Consider the following 20,366-nt stretch of genomic DNA (forward strand, 5'->3'; position numbering starts at 1 on the left):
TCTTTTTCTTAACTAATTGCTTATGGCTAAGATTTCCAATACTATGTTGAATAAGAGTAGTGAGAGTGGGCATCCTCGTTTTGTTTCTGATCTTAGAGGGATAACTTTCAGTTTTTCACCATTGAGTACAACATTAGCTGTGGATTTGTCATATATGGCCTTTATTGTCTTGAGGTATAGTCCTTCTACACTGATTTTATTAAGAATTTTTATCATAAATGAGTGTTAAATCTTGTCTAATGTTTTTTCTGCATCTATTGAGACAATCATATAAATTTTATCTTTCATTTTGTTAATGTGGTGTATTACGTTGATTGATTTGTGGATGTTGAATCATTCTTGCATCCCTGGAATAAATCTCACTTGATCATGGTGTATGATCCTTTTAATATATTGTTGTATTAGGTTTGTTAATATTTTGTTGAGGATTTTGCATCCATATTTATCAGAGATATTGGCCTATACTGTCCTTCTTTTGTGCTGTCCTTATCTGGTTTTGGTATCAGGATAATCTTGACCTTGTACAATGAGTTAGAAAGCATTCTGTCCTTTTCAATTTTTCAGAATAATTTGAGAAGGATAGGTGTCAATTCTTTGAATGTTTGGTAGAATTCACCTTCGAAGTCATCCTGTCCTGGAATTTTGTTTTTTGGGAGGTTTTGATTGCTGTTTCAATCTCTTTATTAGTGACTGATCTATTCAGATTTTCTATTTCTTCACGACTCAGTCTTGGATGATTCTAAGATTTCATCCATTTCCTCTAGGTTGTCCAATTTATAGACCTATAGCTGTTCATAGAATTCTGTTTTAATCCTTTGTAGTTCCGTGGTATCCATTGTAATTTCTCCTCTTTCATTTCTGATTTTATTTATCTGAGCCCTCTCTCTTTTTTTCTTAGTGAGTCTAGCTAAAGATTTGTCAATTTTGTTTATCTTTTCAAAAAAAACAGCTCTTAGTTTCATTGATTTTTCTATTTTTTTTTAGTCTCTATTTCATTTATTTCCACTCTGATCTTTATTATTTACCTTTTTACTACTGACTTTGGGCTTTGTTTGTTCTTCTTTTCCTAGTTCCTTTAAGTGTAAGGTTAGATTGTTCATTGAGCTTTTTGTCTGTTCTTTTGTATTGCTATAAACTTCCTTTTAATACCCTTTTGCTGCATCCCATAGATTTTGGTATGTTGTATTTCAATTTTTATTTGCCTTCAGGCATTTAAAAAAATTTCCCTTTGATTTCTTTGTTGACACAATACTTGTTAAGTAGTATGTGTTTACTCTCCATATATTTGTGATTTTTCCAGCTTTCTTCTTGTAACTGATCCTTAGTTTCATACAATTGTGGTTGGAAGATGCTTGCTATGATTTCAGTCTTCTTAAGTTTATGGAGACTTGTGTCCCAATATATGATCTACCCTTGAGAATATTCCATGTGCATTTGAGAAAAATGTGTATTCTACTGCATTTGGATGGAACGTCCTATATAAATCTACTAAGTCCATCTGGTCTAATGTTTCATTTAAGGCTGCTGTTTCCTTGTGTCTTTCTGTCTGGATAATCTATCCATTGATATAAGTGGGATGTTAAAGTCCCCTACTATTATTGTGTTGTTTTCAATGTCTCCCTTTAGGTCTGTTAATAATCACCTTAAATATTTTGGTCCTCTCATATAGGTGCACATACATTAAAAACAATTATGTTTTCTTGATGAATTGTCCCCCTTATCATCATATGATGATCATTTTTGTATCTTGTTACCTTTTTTTGGCTTAAGTCTATTTCGTCTGATGTGAGTAAGGTTAACACTTACTTTCTTTTGGCTGTCATTTTCTTGGGGCATCATCTTCCATCCCTTCACTTTGAGCTTATGTTTGTCTTGAGATGAGTCTCCTGAAGGCAGCATATTTAGGTCTCTCTTTTTTTTTTTAATCCATCCATCCTCTCATTGTCTTTTGATTGGTGAATTCGATTTATATCTAGGGTCATTATTGATAAATGAGGACTTAGTACTGCTATCTTATCTTTTGTTTACTGGTTGCTATAGATCTCCACAGTTTCTTTTTCTTTGTGCTTCTGTCTGCCATTTTAGTTTGGTGGTTTTATATGATGTTTTTCTCAGTTCTTTTTTTTAATTTTTTTTCTTGTTACTACTTTAGATTTTTTGTGTGTGTGGTTACCACGAGGTTTGCATAAAACACCTCATAGATAAAATAGTATTTTTTTTCTGCTGATAGCATCTTATTAATTTGCCTATACAAGTTCCATAATTTTACTTTTCCCCTTTTATGTTTTGTTTTCTCAAATTATCCCTTTTTATGTTCTGAGTTTGTTACCAAATTGAAATAGCTATAGCTTTTTTTACTGCTTTTTTTCCCTTTAATCTTTATACTATAATGAAATGTTTAACAACCTATTCTGATATAGAGCTACAATTTTCTGATTCTGTCTTTTTATCACCTTACTCAAAGTTTTATGAACTTTTTTTTGTTTGTTTCAGGTAAAAGGGTTTCTTTCAATATTTCTTGTAAGGCAGGTCTAGTGGTGATGAACTCCCTCAGCTTTTGTTTGTCTGGGAAACCTTTTATTTTTCCTTTATATCTGGATGATAACTTTGCTGGATAGGGTATTCTTGGCTAACAGTTTTTATCTTTCAGTATTTTGAGAATGTCATTCCATTCCCTCCTGGTCTGTAGAGTTTGCTGAGAAATCTGCTGATAGCCTAATGGGGGTTCCTCTGTATGTTGCCTTCTTTTTAACTCAGCTGCCTTTAAAATTTTCTTTTTCATTGAATTTTGACAATTTTAGTATAATGTGTCTTAGAGAAGGTCCTTTTGCATTGAGGTAATTAGGTGTTCTCTTACCTTCATGAACTTGTATCCAAGTTCCTTCCCCAGGTTTGGGAAGTTCTCATCTATTGTTTCTTTAAATACTCTCTCTGCTCCCTTCTTTCTCTCCTCTCCTTCTGGTATACCCATTATCATTATGTTGCCTTTCTAATGGAGTCAGATAGTTCTTGTAGAATATCTTTATTTTTTTAATATCTTAATTCTTCTCATCTTCTACCTGTATCATGTCTAGATTTCTATCTTTGAGCTTGTTAATTCTCTCTCCCTTATGGTCTTCTCTATTCCCACTGCTTTCTAAATGCATTCTTTATTTCACTTATTGAGTTCTTCAGCTCCAGAATTTCTGATTGGTTCTTTTTAGAGTTTCAATATCTTTGGTAAAGTATTACTTCTGTTCATTAATTTTAATCCTGAGCTAACTGAACTGCCTTTCTGAGTTTTCTCATAGCTCTTTGAGTTTCTTTGTGACAGATATTTTAAATTCTCTGTCAGTTAGATCACAATATTCTATGAGCTTAAATTTGGTTTCTCGAGAATTGTTATTTTCTTTTTGTGATACTGCGCTAATGTAATTTTTCATGGTGCTTGATGAGCTGTTCCTCTGCCAATGCATAAGAAGTAGTGAACACCTTTCTTTAGTAAAGCTTTTTTTACTTGATTCTAACAATTCAACAGGTTAGTAATTGAGGCCTTTCTTTTGTTTTTCAGTAGGTGGTGCTATAGCATAAGTTTCTTATTTCTCTTACCTGAGCTATCTCTGGCTATATTTTAGAATCAACATTTTCACCCTCCACTGCCACCCAGAGATGTCACCCAGTGCCCTCACTGCTTGTGCCTCCAAGGTTGCTGGTGCCTTGCTGCTGCTGGTGTCCATGTTGTCACTGATGTCAGTGCATGGGATGCTGGGATGGCAAGCACCTCCACCACACGTGGATTTGCCTGGGTTGTGGGCTCCATTGCCTTGGGTGGGCGGGGAGGAGGTTGGAGGAAGATTGCAGGGAGTTAGGTGTCACAGGCACGTCTGCCACACCTGGCGTTGTCAGGTTTACAGTGCCACCACTGCAGGGGGGGAAGTTGGAGTGGTGGGTGCCTCTGCAGGGAGGGGGATGCGGTCACAGGCCCCAGTGCCACTGCTGCCCATTTCTCTGTGGCCATCAGCATCACTGTGGCCAGGAGGCTGGAGTCATTTGTGCCACCTCCCCTGATGCTGCTGGGTTCTCTAGGGTTGTGGGCTCAGCTACCATGGCTGGGGGTCCAGGATTGCGTGCACTGCCTACGTTTTTCCCCAGTTCCACCTCTTCTGTGTGTTCCAGTCCACCCACCTTTAGGTGTACAGATGTGTGGAACTCTCCTGCATCCTGGTGTATTGAATAGAGGAATTTTTGTTGAGTTATAAAAGTTTTACTGGTTATAGATTGAAGGAGAGAGGCAAAGGGAGTGTCTCATGTCACTATGATGTTGAACAGAATTCTGTTACTTTAATTTTCATTTCGCCCATCACCCTTTTTTTGATAGGTTTTTGACATGTTTAATTTCCACATAAAAGGGTCATAATACTTTTATTTCAATTAGTAATATCTTTATTAAATTAAATTGTTATTTCCCCATAAACTTGAAATTTGTTTATATGGGAAACTGAATACATCAGCTCCATTTCAACTAATTTTTTAAGCTCTTAAAAATTACAGAAGTGGCATGAGGCACTGATTCTGTTTTGAGCATGTTAAAATTCAGTATATAGCTCAGTAGAAAGAAACAGGAAGCTAGAATAAGAAATTATATTGGTTGAAAAAATTAAACATTAGCTCTTCTGGCAGAATTTAAGCATTATTATGACATGTTTTCTAACACAGTAAGCATTTCACTAGAAAGAAGGATATAATCTAGCAAAAAAAAAAAAAAAAAAAGAGAACTGAGGAGAAAATAGTCCAGGTAGTGGATTCCCGGAAATATTTTTTATATGTAGAATTGTGTTTTGCCCATGGCAGTGAAAGCACAGAGTCCTACCCACTGGACCACCAGGGAATTCCCATCTAGAAGTGTTGTTACTCAATACAGAGTCTCAGTCAGTGACTATAATGCAGGACAAATCTAATCACTAGATGACAGGTGTTGAGTCAAATGGGGTTCAAGGGTATCTTACAGTTGCAAAAGAAAATGGAGTCCTAGACAAGGAAAGAGAAACAGAATCCCAATTTTATGGGTGTATAACACAATCCATAAGAAGAAAGTCAACAATGATATAAGTCAAAGGCTAATTCCGTATTCCAAATATGTGCATATGCTTTTACCAAGCAGTTATACTGCAATCCTACACAAGGTACACAACTGAAATTCCTAATATATTTCATGTTTTCTGCAAGACTGACTCAGATATATCAGCAGATAAACTGTTCAGAGAGTACAAGTAGAAGGAAGAAACTCCATAATTTAAGATGTAACATATGGTCAAAAGACCTGTTTGTACCACTAGCCACATTTTAAGGTCTCAATAGCCACATTGTGGCTAGTGGTTACTGTATTGAGCAGTGCAGATATAGAAAATATCCATTATCATAAAAATTATATTAGAAAGATATGTCCTAGATCTTTAATAAAATATACAACATTCAGTGTAATAATCTTAAATGATAATAGAGGGCATTTCTGGTTCGGAACTGCTAAATTTGGCAAGTCAGGAGTCCCCTCTCCACTACCTTCACTCCATTCCTTGGACTAAAAATTGATAGATTTTTTCTCTCCCCTTTTATAATTTTGGTGGCAATTCATTAAGTTATAGTTCCACATGAAACATATTTGTAAGAATCATTACAAATTATAGTATAATGTAATGTATTATAATACAAACACATTTTATGTAAATCCATAGTGATTTTAGATAAATGAAATTTGACTTATTCAATTGTTGTAGTGCCAGAGTATAATTAAAATGCAAGGTCGTTTAGAAAATGGAATAAAAAACCTCTTAGGACTAATATAAAGATTTTGTGTGGTCAAAGAAAAATAATTGGGAAATGATAATCTCTTTCTTCCACAAATTAAACTAATTTAGATAATTGTGATTTCCATAATTGAATTAAAGAACCATTATTTTAATGAAAATCTATTACTTCTAGTAAAATACATAATTCTTAAACAGTCTGCATGAGTGTTATTATTAGACTAAATTTATCAAATTAAGTGACTTTTCCTGAGTGAAGTACAATAAAGATTAGTGATACTGTGTCTTCAAGAGTGACTTTATTTAATTAATTTCTCAGATAATTTCTCTATGAGAACAAAACTCCCAGGTATACTGAGTCTAAGTCACCCAACATCATCTTATATTCAATTGGAATTACTTGATAATTCACTACTTTATCCTGTTACTTACTATTAAATTATGTGAGATTTTACTTGTATCTTATTCTTAATAAAGGCAAGTTAGAATAATATAATTGTTATTTCCTGGACCTCACACTCCCAATAAAGTGATATCTCTTAATCATTAAGATTCTAATCATCAGTGTACAGTTATCTTCAAACTGGTTTGGAATAGGTAGACATTTAATTATTGAGGTAACAGACAACTGAACTGTTGAACTATTGATTTCATCACATAATTTGTTGTATTCTTTAAAAGTTTATATAATATAGAATTGAGTGTACACCATTGTGTAAAACACACATATCAATGTCCTCATTCACTAGAAATACTTTGTTATGTTATATTTTTAAGGGATATTGAACATAGCTTTGGATGAAGGTATATTTTCCCCAATATTAGGAGAATATTGGCTCAAATCTTACCTATATGACAAAAGCTATATCTATAGCTGTTATATTCCAATATTCCTCAAAATGAATTCAGAAATGACTGAGTTGAACATTTTTTCAGAGGCTCATCAAAATTTAAGTTTCTCTCCACAGAGCTTCAGGAAAAAATAATTGTGTTTTGGATGTTATTTTTTATTTGAGTCTTATACTTGATTACTTTTGGTAGAGAAATCATATAAAATAAAAATGCATCTTATTGTTTTATGCACCTGTACTTAAAATCCTTACGGTTTATTATAAAGCACAAGAGCACAACCACATTTACACAAACCACAAATGCCTTAAGTCATTGATTCATTGAACAGGAACATGTATCCAAACTCCTGACTAAGCCAAACAGGAAAAAAAGGCAGGGGGGAGTATCTCCTGGCCAAACAGTAAAAGGTTCAGGCATAACAATTATTTTTACAAAGAAAGAAAAGAAGAAGAAACTCAATTTCTGAAAAGTGAACACATTCATTCATTCTTTGAGTGAAAAGAAATAAAAGTTTTATTTTCATATATTATGGAATTTTAATATCTTTTCAACTGACAGTTTAGATAAATGCAAATTAGGGAACAGAAAATATTAAGAAAATCTCAACTCAGTACATTGCTGTAGAAAAGGAAAGTTTTCTCTGCTTTGGCTGAAAGTATTATGAAGTCTTTGAGCCATTGAACTTCCATGATTGTAATGGTAACTTTAGAAAAATATCTTTATCTATAATAGAGGGATAATAACATTTGTTTCATGGAGTAATTGAGATTAAAGTGTTACATACAAAATTATCCATGGCATAGCTAAAGTTATATTGTTGTTGTTTTGGTTATAATTATTATAAAACTACTGTTCTGATATGTTACACGTGTTTACAACACTAAAAGCAGAGTCTCTTATTTAGGGTGCTTCAAATATGTTTTCAGATGAGTATTCCCTCTGGTGCTCTGCAGACCCCATGATAAAACAATTAAGACTCTAAGTAAAGGGATATAGTTTCACAAAAGTCAGAAAGTGCTGCTTGCTACAAAATAGGCAGTGGGGTCTGCTATCTTGACTGAGTTAGTGATAGTAATATAATTGAAGCAGCATATATATATTGGCTTGGCCAAAAAGTTCGTTCGGGGCTTTCTGTAACATCTTATGGAAAAACCCGCAAGAAGTTTTTGGCCAATCCAATATTAATTAAACCCTGGCCTTTGAAACCAGGCTGGTTGAAATTGCTGCTATTCATAATATGAATGACCTTGGACATACATGCCATCAAACCCACTGAAGCCATCATTTCCTTATCTACATAGATTACACCTCACAAAGGGATCTTTTGTGTGTATAAACTACATATCACAGTCCTTGTCACTTATTCAACTAGCATGCAATATTTAAAATGAAATAGTGTCTACTATTATTTGAAGGAAGAGAGACTACCTAATAAATGAATACTTCAAAAGTACTTAAGATGCCTAACATTTCTATTCCTTAAAACTTTGTATTTTCCATTAGGAAATACCACGGCAGTGGAATACATGGGATAGATTTTAATGGTTGCTATTTATCTCACATGTTCTGGTCCTTAGATCCAGAATTTTCAGTTCCAGGTCAGTACTTTCTGGTTGGCAGTCCAGAGGAAAAAGGACATGAAGCAGAAATTGTGTAAATAAGTTTAAATAGTTCTAAAAACTACACACCCTAGGACTTTGTCTCAAAGTCTCATAGGCAATATATAAGCCACTGCAATATAGGCAAATTATTGGACTTACCCAGTCCATTTTTTTTTGTGAGTAATAGGGAAATATCAAAGTAACCACAATAAAACCTAGAGATCCTTATATCTACTAAAGAAGACAGAAACTCAGTTTTAGATGTAACATGCTTATTATGTTGATCAAAATTATGTAGACATTTACTTTGAATGATCTTTGACATACAAGTATGGCTGGAATGTGTGTTCATTTGTGTTCTTTAGCTATTAATCCTTAGTATCTTACAACGAGTTAGTCTATTACATCTAGTCTATTACATCTCTTTATAATACAAATAGAAATGAGATTACATGTGAATGATACAACATAAACATAATTCAGAACATAGGTTCTGAATTGGAGCTGGCATAATAAGATAGAGCCTATGAAGTAATTATTAATTGGAGGGCAAATCCAGATGAGATACCATATTGTGGAGTGATAGCATTGCACAAAACTATGCAAATCCTCTGGGACATTGAGAAGGCAATGTTGTATATAAAAAACTATATTGAACTTGGATTTAGAATTCCCAGTTGCATATCTTTTTGTGTCATTTTTTGGACACTGGGCCAAATCATATAACTAGAGAATATAGAGTTTGATTGTCTAATCTTGACTGAACAAAAACTTTAACAAACTTGATGCTTTCTCTGGTGAATTCTTATATTTTTCCGTTAAATTTAATAGTTTATAAGATTGTCAAGTATATTTTCCCTTCTAGTAGATGACTCTACTCTCTTCCATGAATAATGCTTCCAATGGATGGTTTGGTTGATACTATCTTTAGGAAGAGTCTTATATTTGTTTGAATTTGAGGCACTTTTACTAACGAAGTACCTAAGATGTCTATTTAATTACAGAATTAATTACTTGTATCATAAGTAATTCATTTCATGAAGTACTATGAGTTATAAAATTTTCCAGTGGGTATAAAATGATCATAAAGAGTATACAGTTACAAATGATTCTCTTATACATTAATTTATAAGGATATCAAGATAATCACTGGCTTGGTTATTAAGTTTTAATTGATATAATAATCAGATAACTACCCTCGGACACTACCTGTCATATTGCACACCTCTGTGATTTCCTCATGCTTCTTCATCAGCCTAGAAGACCCTTCATTTATTTCCTACCATACAAACACATAATCAATTTTCAAGATTCATTTTAGGTATATGCCTCTATTTAACATTATTTCTGAATCCCTCTGGGAGAATTAGCTGATATTTCCTTTGGGATTACACCATAATCTCTGATTACTTCTCTTGCCATTGTTATCATATATTTCACTATTATTGACATACATGTTTGTTTCTCATTTGCAGACTTATTAATTTCCTGAAGTCAGGTTTTGATTTTATTCTGTATAACCCCTAGCCTTAGTATTTACTTTTTGGAATATAGAAGGTATTCTGCAATTGTTTGATGAATAAACAATTCTGTCTACCTCTGTTATTGTGAAAAGTATTGGGTACAATATTGGATTCTTACCCACTAATAATTCCTGAGTTTTTAAAATAAAATAGGTATTTTTTCCTGAAATATCTAGAGGGAAATATGACAAAATTTAAATAATTTTAGTCTGTTCATCAGGAAAAAAATTAAACTTTTTCAATATTTAATTAAATATAGATTTTCACCTTTTGAGGAAACAATCTTTATGCCACGAAAATCCTAATTTCTTTGTAAATTGAATTATTTGTCTTTTTTGTAACAGCTTTATTGAGATATGTTACATACCATAAAAGTACTGATCAAACGCTGGACTTTGATATGAAGTTTGGGGCTATTCTTATCAGTCATTTGAAGAAAGACTAGTCAGACAAGCATGAAGAGTGGGAGAGAAAAGTATCTGCAACTATCAACTATTCTGCTTCTCTTACATCTCATTCATTGTTATACAAGAAAAATATATTTCTGAAATTTCTATTCCAGTGTAACAAAATTAAAAGCTTCACAAGCTTCTTACGTACATAATTAGTTGAAATATTTTGGTTGTTGGCATAGCCTTTCTCTCTTTCCCCCATTCCAATCCTACAATCTCAAAGGAAACTTAAATGCATTTATTTTATTAATATTATTTTTTAATTTAATTAATTAATTTATTTATTTTTGGCTGCATTGGGTCTTCGTTGCTGCGTGTGGGCTTTCTCTAGTTGTGGCGAGCGGGGCCTATTCTTGGTTGCGGTGCGGGTGCATGGGCTTCTCACTGAGGTGGCTTCTCTTGTTGTGGAGCACGGGCTCTAGGCACGCGGCTTCAGTAGTTGTGGCACGCAGGCTCAGTAGTTGTGGCTCTCGGGCTCTAGAGCACAGCCTCAGTAGTTGTGGTGCACGGGCTTAGTTGCTCCGCGGCATGTGGGATCTTCCTGGACCAGGGCTCAAACCTGTGTCCCCTGCATTGGCAGGTGGATTCTTAACCACTGTGCCACCAGGGAAGTCCCTTAAATGCATTTTAGAAAGATGTGACAAAGATATCTGCTTATAATGAAATGGTGTATTGCAAACCAGGCAGAATGCAGCATACTGAAGATGAGATTCTAAGTCTTGCCAATATATGTAACTACTGAATGTATTTCACCCTCTTAAGAGCAAGGGTGGGTTTATATGACTCCTCCACTGATTTTTCTTGTTTATCATGTCTCATTATTTTTTATCAATATTGTAATTATTACCTCTGGTTTTTTAATAATTGGTAGTCAACTCTACAGGATTTCGAAGATCTTAAATAATTCATCTCTTGTTTTGTTCTGAAATATTTTATTCTAGCCTCCTAGACTTAGTAGTTAATGACATCATGAAAAAACTTTATTTCAACGGTATCCTTAGAATGTTTTTTTCCTCATACCAAACTGCTAACCTTAACTCCTCTGCGTTTTTCCTTTGCTGATGAGCAATATCTATTCTTACATCTCATGAATTCACACCTAATTACAGTTCTACAGCACTTAATTTTATAGCATATTTGTTTGAAATGAGGACAGAAAAGCATTTGTCAGAAAGAGAAATTGTATCTATAATCTTTTTACTAATGACATTGTAAACCTATTTCTGGACAGTTATGTGAAAATATGATACTTTGCTTTTTTCTCTACTCTTTAGTTTAGAAGACTACTAAAGATATTTTGAATTTTAAGATATCCAAATCCATATAGGAGGAATTTCAGAATTAGAATAAATTAGCATATCTCTCTCAGGTAGCTTTAAGGAGTGAGAGAGAGTGAGAGAGAGAGAGAGAGAAATATTTGAATTCTTGATATATATATATATATTCAATCACTAAAACCAGAACTATGGGGGTTAGCATTGACTTTTTCTTTTATCTTATCCCAGGTGTCTAATTGCTATTGTAGTGTTCTCAATTCTATCTCCTTACTATCCCCTTAACAACTCCTAGAATAATTTTCTCCTTCATATCCACATTGACATTACTTTGGTTCAAGTCATCAGCATCTCTTATTTGGCTTGTTAGAAATGCACCCTTACTGACATTACTGTCTCTAACTTCACCATCTTTCAGTTCATCCTCCCAGACATGCCAGAGAGGTCATTCTAAAGAATAAATGTGATCATCACATTTACCTATTTGAAATTCTACAATAGACTGCTATTGCCTAATATAGAAAGTTCAAACAGTTTAGCTTGGCACACAAATATCTCCCTGATCTGGTCCCTAAGAATCACTGTAGCCTCTCCCCAACTTGGCTTTCACTATATTTCTAGAATGGGAAATTACTTACTGTTCACTGAAATATCATGCATTTTTTAGGAACTTTTTTTTCCCCCCTCTGAGGTTTTTTTTTTTTTTAAGTATAATTGATCTACAACACTATTCAAATTCCTGTTACACAACATAGTGATCCGATATTTCTATACATTTCAAAATGACTTCCACAGTACTTCTAATTATGAATGATTACCACAGTAATGCTATCTTTGTATGTCACTATACAAAGATATTACATAGTTACTATATTCCCCACAGTGTGTATATATATATATATATTTTTTTTTTTTAACATCTTTTTTTTTTAAAATCAAAGTATAGTTGATTTATAGTGTTGTGTTAGTGTCTGGTGTACCACAACTACTGAGCCTGTGCTCTAGAGCACACGAACCACAACTCCTGAGCCCGCATGCCACAACTATTGAAACCCGCATGCCTAGAGCCCATGCTCCGCAACGAGAAGCCACTGCAATGAGAAGCCCGTGTGCTGCAACGAAGAGTAGCCCCCACACGCAGCAATGAAGACCCAATGCAGCCAAAAATAAAGAAATTAAATAAATAAAATTTTTTAAAAAGATAAGCATTCTCTAAGAATCCCTTGAAAAAAAGTTTTTGTCTTGTTTTCTTATTAAATAATTTTGAAAGGTTCTCATTTATTTTGGATAGGACTTAAACATAAAATATGTGGCATTAATATACAGTTTTATTTCTTCCTCATCCAAATCTGCTATTTATTCATATTCATATTCATATTATTATTATTTTGTCTCATTGCACTTGCTATGCATATGCTATTGCATAGAAATGAAGTGGGCAGACACTTTTGCCTTGTTTCTAATCATAGATAGAAAACATTTGTCTTTTACCAGTAAGTATGATGTTACCTAAAGGTTTTCTTAGATACCTTTTGTCAGGTTGAGAAAGCTGCTTTATTCCTAGTTTGCTGGCAGTTTTTATAATGATTGCATTTTCAATTTTGTCAAATTATTTTTCTCATATATTTACATGAATTGTTTTTTCTTTTTATGTTTCATAATCAATTACTTTGATTTTCAAATGTTGTACTAATGTTTAATTCTCAGGATAAACCCCACTGGGTCATGATATTCTCTATATGCAGCTGAATTCTATGTGATAAAATTTTGTTGTTACTTTATGTACCTATATTCATGACAAATATTGGCCTGTAAAATTATTTCTTTGTAAAGTGTTTCACTGGTTTTAGTGTCAGGGAGATGCTGCTCTCATAAAATGAGTTAGAAAGTGTTCTGTCACCTTCTGGTTCCTGAAATAGTTTGTGAAGGAGGCGTAGCATGTCTTCCTTAAATGCTGGTAGAATTCGTTAGTTAATCCATGTGAACTTGGAATTTTTTTTGTTGAACAGTTGTTAAATAGAAAATTCCATTTCTATTTTTCATTTGAGGAAAGCTTTGGTATATCATGTCCTGTAAAAAATTTGATTATATCATTATAATTTTCAAATTTATAGCTATAAAGTGGTTTATAATATTCCTGCATTATAGTTTAATGTTTGCAGCGTTCAGTGGTGGTAGTGATGTCCCCTCCTTCACTTTTGATATTTTGGACTGACTTGTGTTCCATTCTCTCTCTGTCTCTCTGTCTCTGTCTCTGTCTCTCTTTTCCTTCCTCTTTGTGTCTCTTTTCCTTGGTCATTCTTGCTAGAGGTTTATTAATTTTATTCATCTTTTTGAAGAATCAGCTTTTAATCTTATTGATTACCTTTACTACTGTTTTCTGTTTTCAATTTTATTGATTTCTGCTCTTAACTATCCTACCTTTTTATTTCTGTTTTTTATTTTGGGGGTGTGTGTTAATTGTTCTCATGTTTGTTGTTTCTTAATGTAAAGGCTTAAGTTAATGATTGGGGATGTTTCTTCTTTTTTAGTATTAGCACTTAATGCTATACATTTCCCTGTAACTATCACTCTAGCTACGCGCCCACCAATTTTTCTGTGTTGTGTTTTATTTTCATTCTCTTCAGAAATATTTTATAATTTCACTGTGACTTCCTTTTTGAAATATAGAATATTTAGAATTATCTTGTTTAAATTTAAATTTTAAATTATCTTGTTTAAATTTAAAATATTTGAGGATTTTCTACATACCTGTCTGTTAGTGATTTTAAGTATATCTTGATTGTGGTCTGAGATGGTACTTTGTAAGCTTTTAAATTTTGAAAATATGTTAATGTTTGTTTTAGTTTTCAGAATTTAATCCTGGTAAATGTTTTATGTACACTTAAAAAGGTGTATTCTGTTGTTACTGGGTGAAATATTCTGTAATTGTCAATTAGCTAAATTTTTTTTTATAGTGTTGTAGAGGTTTTCTTTATCCACAGTTGTTCTCTGTCTTGTTCTTTTTATTACTAGGAGATGTGTGTTGAAATCTCCAACTATAATTGTGGATATTTCTAATTTCTCCTATCAGGTTTATAATGTATTTTGAAATTCATTTGTTAGTTTACTATAAATTTCTAATTTTACACCTCTGTAAATCTTTGGGGAATTTACCTTTTTATAATAATATAGTATTCCTCTTTATCCCTGGTAATATTTCTTGTTTTGCTCCCTTCTGATAATAAGTTAGCTTGTTAGAATTTTGTTTTTACAAAAAACAAACCATACACATAAACTGATTTGAGCATTTTTATGTAAAATCTGAGAGTTCCACTATTCCTGTAAAATAATCGCCTAGAAGTAGAATCAGTGGGTCAGAAATGTTTGTGCAATTAAAATGCTTACACTTATTTTTAAATATCCTTCCACATCATCTATCACTAACTTATACAACCATCATCAATATATAAGTGCTAAATTTCCCTAAACCATCAACAGAAATTGTTCATTTTAATGTCCCTATTTATGAATAAGATTGAATATATTCTTGTAAGTGTCTTAAGTACTTTGAACATTTTCAGCTATCTAAATTCCCATACAGTATTTCCATTTTATTGACTTTACAATGCTTTTAAAATTGTCTTCTTATGGGCAGGAAATTTTATTGTATTTATGATATAATATGTTTGTTATGTGCATTGATTACATTTTTCCTATTAGGGCATGTGTTTCGGACATATTTACCCTCTTTTTTCTTTCTTACTTTGTGTTTTAGTGTATATAGTCTAATTTATGACACACAATTTAATCTCCGCCCTAGAAAGCCACTCTCCACCTTAAAATAATATTTAAATGAAAAATAATATATGTAAATATAAAATTATATGAATATACATATGTGTGTAAAAATTTAAACTCTTAGAGTACTCAAAGATGATACATAATTTTTGCGTAAAATGTTAAATAATGGCATAATAACGCAAGTTCTTATTCTCCAGATGGTTAGCCAGTCATAATTAACAACATTGAGTTTAATTAATTTGTAAAACTTTAAACATTTTTTAATATATTTTACTATCTGGTAAGACAAGAGATCCTTATGTTCTCTTTGGCTTCAAAATGTTTCATAATATCTGTTCATATGTCTGAATTTTCACTTAGCCACCTAAATTTAAAAATAGTTAATCAATCCCCAAAGGGAACAAAGAAATCTCAAAGAAGCATTTCTAATTAGTAATGTTTTATTTGTATTTGTTTGTTTGTTGTTTATCTGTTTTTCAATCTTGACTAGTTCAACAGGCCAAAAACAGTATAATACCTACCCTTTGGAATTCAGGTAATTTAAACTATTATACTATTTTTTAATTGTAATTTATGTTCCCAAAGAATGTAAAACATACACAAATCTGTTAGCAGTGGGTGAAGGTCTATATTTTTCTTCTTATTTTACTAATAATCATTAAAAACACTAACATTTACATGGGGCTTATTGTATTATAGATACTCAGATACTCCAACTGCTGAATATAAATAAAAGTTTAATTTTTACAATACCCTATGATGCAGGTAATCTAATTATTCTTATTTTATACATAAGAATATTGAGGCCCAAGGAAGTTAGGTTATTAGGACAAGCTGTACAATATTAAATGGCCAAGTTGACAGTCAAACTCAGTTATTCTTGCTCCAAAAGATGAGGTCTTAACCACTGAGCTTTACAGTGTATGATACACAGTATATACACACTGTGTGTATGTATATACATACTATATACACACATATATGAATACCTTTATGTATGCATATATGTCTTGTGTTAAATTTGTAAAAGAGTTTCATTATCTTATGCTTGAATAATTATCATTATTTTTACAAATATTACTTGTCTGCTCCCAAATGTCAACAGTGCTGAAGCTGAGTTTATTTTATTACATTGTATAAGGAAAGGATATATGAATATCTTTTCCCAATACTTTTTCTTCTCCACTATTTCAGGTGCCACATTTTGTACTCCATTAATTCTGGAATTCTTTTTTTATACCTTCTATGTCATTGCTTTGTGTATTTATTTTATGCAAGTGTACTATATTTATAAATTATTGATGCCTAAGTATATACTTATATATTAGAGGAAAATTCGACCTGTATTCATCATTGTCTTCTGCAGTTTTTCTAACAGAATAGTGTTCTTCTTCTTCAGTGAACAAGAACACTATTGATTAATATGTATCAAATATATACCAAGATAGCCTGTTGATCAATCATATTAATTCATTTCTTTATAATTAAAAATATTTAATTGTGCTTATTTATTTCAAAAAAAATGTCTAGTGTCACACTTGTCTCATTGATAGGATTTAACACTGAACCACATAAAGCCCCTCTGTTCTCATAGCATACCTTCTATTGAGGACAGCAGAAAGTAAATAAATATATAATAGAATGGTAGATAATACCAAGTGGGAAAAAAATAAAGTAGGGCAAAAGAATTAAGCTTTATGGATGTGGTTTGTTATAGTAATTATTTACTATTGTTTTTAAAATTAGGATATTCCTTCTATTTTTAGTGTTATTAAGTTTTATTCACATAAATTGTGTGTGTGTGTGTGTGTGTGTGTGTGTGTATTTCCTTTCCATGTTAGATTACTTGGTGACATTTTGGAGAACTCTGGTCTTTCTTCTTAGTATTTTCTTTTTAAGGTTTACAACTTGAAAGTTCTAAGCCATGGTGTATTTAAGTGTAGTATATCCAACACTGTCCAGTCTCTCCTTCTAAAATTCTCTTAGATGTATATGGTAATTTGGGCACTGTCCACCATTTCTGACCTCTTATTTTTTCCAATTCTGTATCCCACTCTTTGACAACTGGTGCACTTCCATAAAATTTATTTGCCAGTTCACCAATTCTATCTTCACTTTGCACCAACTTTTCTTCCTGCCCATCTTTATATTATTCTTTCTTCAATTAATATATTTCTATTAATAAATAATCAGTGATTATTTTATAAACTCACCTGCAATGATTTCATAATTTATCAGTGCGGTTTTAGTGACAATTTTTGGACTTAATAGATATTATTCCATCCTTTATTTCTTGTTTTAAAATTCTTTCAGATTACCTTAGTATTTCTGATGACTTTTAATCTGCACATTTGCAAACCCTATTTCAGGTACCCGTATGTGACTTCTATTTTTCAGATACAGGAACAGAACTTAGAAGAAAGTGTTGAAATATTGAGATAATTTTCCACTGGCAGGAGTCAGTGTTGCAGCTTCATATTGTTAGGCTTTTTTTGATAGATTGTTCTAGCCATCTTCCACGTATAGTGTACCTTTTGCTTCCTTTATGAGGGTTTTAAACACTGAAACCATACCAACTATACAACTTGATTTGGAAGTCACATCATTATATTTTGAGCACACTTAATGCAATGATAAATGCCAAATAATTATTCTTTTTTCTTTTTGGTGAATTAATATGTTTCTAAAGTATATTTATTATTCCTTATTAACCTTTTACACATATAGATACACATAGCATTTATATGTAGTTTTATTATTCTGTTTTTAAAAATCAAGTTTTTAAATGACTGAGAAAATAAATATTTCCAATTTTTTCTGAACCAAAGAAAAATTTAAATTTGCTTAAAATTATTTGTTCCTTGATGGGTTAAGAAAAGTATTTTTCTTAACTTTGGCCTGGTACTTTGTATTGAAGCACCGTGATTCTTTGACATTGTTTTTCAATTGAATCAAATTGTTATAAAGGTTTCTTATATTTTTCACATTCTCCTTGGTATGTGTTGGTCACTTAAATTTTTCTACACTATAATTAATTTAGTTCAACATTTTTATATATTTAATGTAGATGCAAACATATATTGTCACTTTAAAAATCTACTACATCTCTTGTAATTTCAGTAAACAATAGAAACAGGATATTCTACACTTGTTCTTCATTGAATAATTTTTTGTGACAATAATATTTTAAATTTCAAATAATCAACACTGATTCATTTGATAAGTATCTTACATATTTTTTGTTATGTTTTACTGATGTTTTCAACTACTGCTCTATTCCTTTCTATTTTATTGTTTTCCTTTATACAATTTTATTTATAATAGAATCAAACTGGAAAATAATCTTATACATGAGAACTAATGAGATAAATATAAATATAAATACATATGCACATGTAATGGAACACAATGCATTTTTAAAATATGATATTGATATTATGTCATTAGATTTTATATATTTTTTGAATCTATATTTCATCATTTCTTAAGAATGAACTGATTGAAATATCAGATTAGTAGATAAATGAGTAATAAATATTTTGATACATTTTTACAAGGAATCTATGGCCATATTGTTTCAAGTTATAAAAACAGATCAAGACATTATTATATGAAAAACTAGTTTCTTAAACAATGTAAACTTACATAGCACATTTGGTACTGTCTCATAGTACCAAACTCTTAAATATAAAGTCACCTCCCACATATTTCCCTCCCCACTCCTCTACACACACACACACACACACACACACAATATATTAATAAAAAGACAGTTGCATTTTCTATATATTTTTGATATTCCTACGACAAACAAAATAATAGTTGCAATCAAATAATTATTAAAAATATAAATGTAGAAATATATAAATGCACACATTCTTTCCATATGAATAAATATATAGACTGCCTTCTATAAAGTACAAATATAAACTTTTAACATTATATACTGAACTGATTTGGCAGGATTTCTACAAACAGACTTGGAATTTTAACTTACAGAGTTACACATTTATTGTTTACCTATGAATGCTTTTTGGTACCTTACATTTTTTACTAAATGCCAAGAGAGACAATTAGCACATCTTCTGTTTTCAGTGATACTTTTTTAAAAAAAATTAACTGAATAAAATATCCAAATTAAAAAATCTGTATTCATAATGCCAGTATACATTTGAATACTTCCCACTGTGAAGTATATGTGAATGGATATCTCAGAGGACTTATTTGGAAAGCAACCCCATCTGAGAACAATACATTCGCAGAGAAGCAAGACATATTTAATTACTGTTATAGAAATAATTTAAATGCAGGTAGCTCAATTAATGCAAATGACATCTAACTAAAATTTCCATTTGCTACAATTATGGTCCATTCCAAAATATTTTTTTAAATTCCAAGAAATTAAGCATGCTCAATAGTCAGATTTTTCCTGCTTAAAGAAAAATCAAAGCTTTACATTCATCCATGCTTTTGGAGAATTTAACATGCTTTATATAAAAATGTAATTTTCAACCGTTTCCATATGTATATTATCTTTTGAAATGATTAAGCACTCATATTAAAATGACAAATTTAAGATTCCACAAAAAGAGTCACTGACGTAGAAAACAAAACTATGGTTACCAGGGGGAAAAGGAGGGGGGAGGGATAAACTGGGAGATGGGGATTGACATATACACACTACTATACATAAAATAGGCAACTAATAAGGACCTACTGTATAGCACAGGGAACACTACTCAATACTCTATAATGGCCTATATGGGAAAAGAAACTAAAAAAGAGTGGATATATGTATATGTATAACTGTTTCACTTTGCTGTATACCTGAAACTAACATGACATTGTAAATCAACCATACTCTAAAAAATTTTTTTAAAACGTGACAAATTTAGACAATACAACATAAAATAAACTCTTAAAATTGTATTAAAATATAATAAGAAAAAAAAGAAATGCATGTAATATAAGGATACTAAAATAAACACAGAGCAAATAGCATGGTGTTGGGTAGTAATGAGAAAATGTATATACAGATTGAATAAAATTAATTTTCCCTACTTTGATAGTAAAGTGAACTAAAATGTATTGAATCATA

This window comes from Balaenoptera acutorostrata, chromosome 17 (genome assembly GCF_949987535.1).
Source record: "Balaenoptera acutorostrata chromosome 17, mBalAcu1.1, whole genome shotgun sequence".
NCBI classification, from domain to species: Eukaryota; Metazoa; Chordata; class Mammalia; order Artiodactyla; family Balaenopteridae; genus Balaenoptera; species Balaenoptera acutorostrata.